Genomic DNA, 4,026 nt, shown 5'->3' with positions numbered 1-4,026 from the left:
GCTTCTGCAGTACATATACTAACTTAGGTGTATTGAGAAACAATGTGTTCATTCCAAGTATTAACCTTCAACTAACATTTGTCAACTGCTTGTTGCATATCAGCTATTTTCAAACGCATTATTTCATTTTTAATGTTATGGTTCCCAGAACCTGAGAAAGACCTCAGCCCCATTTCAAAGTTAAGGAAGCTGAGACTGCCAGAAGTTGCTCAGCTTGCCTCGGGTCAAACAGCACATCAAGACAAAATAGTCAGGCTTCAAATCCTCTGCTTCTCCTGTCTTTATCGGGACTGTTTCTGTGGAGGCCCCTACTCGGGCCTGGGGGGGGCTCCCCTCACCCAACCAGCACCAAGCAGCAACTTTTGTTTAGTAAAAAGTGAGGTGGAATGTAAATGGAAAACCGGAAGAAGCTGGATAAATGGATACTTAGTAGCCCAAACTCACCAGCCTTCTCCTTCTCCTTCCTCTCCTCCTCCTCCTCCTTCTTTTTCTTCTTTTTTTGTTAATTAATCTTCGCCGAGAAAACTTTTCTCCATTGATTTTAGAGACAGTGGAAGGGAGGGGAAAAGACAGAGAGAGAAAGAGAAACAGAGAAAGAGAGAGAGAGAGAGAGAGAGAGAGAAACATTGATTGGTTTCCTCCCACAAGCACTGTGACCACAGTGGGTGATGGAGCCTGGTGACAGCAATCAAACTCTGGGATCCTTCAGTCTGCTGGTCAATGCTTTATTCACTGAGGCAAACCGGCCTGGGCTCATCTGTCTTCTTAAGTGAATTTCAATGGCTTGGGAAATTTGGGCTCTGACCTTTGGACTATATATACCTTTATGTGACGGGAACTCCGTTATCTCTCCCTTAACCATTTCCAGAGCCAATTCATGCCTCTTTGAAAAAAATTTTTAAATGATTAATTATTGAATGATTGAATGTTAGGGGTGAAAAAGAGAGAAATAAAATTATGAGGTAACAAGAGATCTTAGAAATGAAGGCCATTTCTGTCTCTTGGGAGGTGTCAGTTATTAAGAATGATGTGCTGTTGTTGCCACACATAATAAGTTAATCTTAAAAAGGCATCTATCCTGGCTGATGCTATAGTTTTTATACAGACTAGTTTGGTGATCTGACTGTCATTTTAGGTGTGAATTTTGGTAAGCTACATTTACCAGAAATTTTAATTACTTTTAAATGGACACCATTCTAAATTATCAAGTCTGTTCTGTGGCATTACTTGCTAGGTAGATTGTTCAATTTTGGGTTTAAAGCAAAAAGGCTGTCACATTTATGTATTTGGGAAGCTGTTTTATTTCCTATTATCTAAAGAACTAGAGGCCCAGTGCACAAAAATTTGTGCACTTGGGGGGAGGGGAGGATTCCTCAGCCTGGCCTGTGCCCTCTCACAATCTGGGACCCCTGGGGGGATGTCCACCTGCTGGCTTAGTCCTGCTCCCCGGGGGATCAGGCCTAAGCTGACAGTCAGAAATCCCTCTGGCAGCCTGGGAGCCCTCGGGGGATGTCCACTTGCCAGTGGGGAGCAGGCCTAAGCTGCAGTTGGACATCCTTAGTGCTGCTGAGGAGGCGGGAGAGGCTCTCGCCACCACCACTATACTGGCAGCTGGCAGCCTGGCTTGTGGCTGAGCAGAGCTCCCCCTGTGGGAGTGCACTGACCACCAGGGGGCAGCTCCTGCATTGAGCATCTGCCCCCTGGTGGTCAGTGTGTGTCATAGTGACCAGTCATTCCCAGTCGTTTTGCTGTTAGGGTCAATTTGCATATTATCTTTTTATTATATAGGATGATACTGACACTATATTTATGACTTACTCAAGTCAATTTTAAAGGGCCTCTGTAGTTTCTGTTCCCTTGAAGAGTTATCCAAGTATACTTGTTTGCATACAACTACATGCATCAATTAACACTAGGGTCATTTTGTTATGAAAAAAAATAACCCACAGACCTTTGTAAATGGAAATGTAAAACTATCATTTAAGCATCCATTAATTTTTCCCTTTCATTTGCCCCTGGAATAACTGATTTTTATTCTTCTTAAAAATTAGATGAGTTTAGTCCAGAGAACCTTAAAGCAAAATGGGTTCCTAGTATTCAATCTAGTGCTTACTAAAGTTAACAATCTTACCCTATAACTTTAAAGAGACCAACAATGATTGGTGAGTTATTATATCATTCAACTACAGCAAAAACCTGGCCTTTAAAAATGTTTATTCTTAAATTAATAAAAGTCATTTCACAGATAAGGTGAAGAGAGGTAACTATACAATTCAAATAATAGAACAGAGTAATATACAGTGGAATATAAGTGGCCTTTTTTTCTCTTTTCTTTTTTTTTAAAAAATATACTTTTATTGATTTCAGAGAGGAAGAAGAGGGAGAGAAAGATAGAAACATCAATGATGAGAGAGAATCGTTGATCAGCTGCCTCCTACATGCCCCCTACTGGGGCTCGAGCTCGCAACTTGGGCATGTGCCCTTGAGCAGAATTGAACCTGGGACCCTTTAGTCTGCAGGCTGACTCTCTATCCACTAAGCTAAACTGCCCAAGACATAAGTAGCCTTCTTAATGGCATGCATACCCAAGGACTTTTCAAATTCCAAGAAAGAAAGGATCACAGTGGGGTGTAGTTTCAGGAAGGTAAGCACTTTTAAGTTGAAATTCCATAGATACATTTGACGACTTAGAACTTGAGAGATGATCATAATTGCAAAGAGGGTTGGATGGGCAAGGGAGAGACACTGGGATCCTCGAATTCCTTTTACAATGTCAATAATGGTGAAATCAACCTTGTATTGTTTCTGCTACTTTAACACTTCAAAAGAAGACATTTCTCACTGAAAAGCTATCTAAGGAATCTATTCTGTTAGTTACCCTGGCTTTTACTCGCTGCTATTTTTTTTCGTCTTGGGTACTGTGTCCCGGCTTCAGCATTGTCTTGGAGATTCATTTACTCTTAGCTTCCAGAAAAACAGCGATTTTGCCTCTCTTTGTCAGCCCCACGTATTGTTATCCAGTCTGGACTTGAACTTAATTCAGCAGCCACTAAGCCAGTGGTTCTCAACCTTCCTAATGCTGCAACCCTTTAATACAGTTCCTCATGTTGTGGTGACCCCCAACCATAAAATTATTTTCGTTGCTACTTCATAGCAACGAAATTTTGCTACTGTTATGAATCGTAATGTAAATATCTGATATGCAGGATATATTTTCATTGTTACAAGTTGAACATAATTAAAGCATAGTGATTAATCACAAAAACAATACGTAATTATATACTCAATATGTGTTTTCCGATGGTCTTAGGCGACCCCTGTGAAAGGGTCGTTCGACCCCCAAAGGGGTCGCGACCCACAGGTTGAGAACCGCTGCACTAAGCTATGTGCCAGGTACTGAGGAGATGCTGTGAAGCAGATAATTTATAGAGTGGACTAGTCTTATGACACCAAATCAGACGGTGGCAAGTGCTACCAGAGTGTTATGACAAAGTGTGGAAGGTGAAGTTAATTCTGTCCAGGAGTCAAGAAAGGGCTCCCAGAGATGGTAACATTTCAGAGGACCTTAAAGCAAGAGAGCATTGTGGGAGCTAGAGAAGGGACAGATGTGCATGATCGGTTGAGGGAGTACGGGGACAAGGGTTGGACTGTGACAAGACTGTTTGAGAAAGGGCAAGTGGCTCTGGCAGGTGTGGCTAAGTTGGTTGGGTGTCCTCCCATCCACGGAAAGGTTGCTGGCTCAATTTCCATCAGGGCACATGCCCTTGTTGTAGGCTCAATCCCCAGTAGGGGGCACGAAGGAGGCAGAGGATCAATGTTTCACTCTCACATTGTTTCTGTTTTGCTCCCTCCCTTCCTCTCTTTCTAAAAAAGCAATTTAAAAAAAAAGAGAGAGGGAAAGAAAGAAAGGGCAAGTGGCTGATAGGGTCATGAAACCCCATATCAAGTATTAAAAAGGTACAGCGTGTATAAAAAGAGACATCTGGAAGAAATGTTCATTTATTGTCTGCTGTGTACTTAACTCTC

The sequence above is a fragment of the Myotis myotis genome, unplaced genomic scaffold, assembly GCF_014108235.1.
Source record: "Myotis myotis isolate mMyoMyo1 unplaced genomic scaffold, mMyoMyo1.p scaffold_m19_p_2, whole genome shotgun sequence".
Taxonomy (NCBI): domain Eukaryota; kingdom Metazoa; phylum Chordata; class Mammalia; order Chiroptera; family Vespertilionidae; genus Myotis; species Myotis myotis.
The sequence above is the reverse complement of the archived record's forward strand: the minus strand, read 5'-3'. Positions refer to the sequence as shown.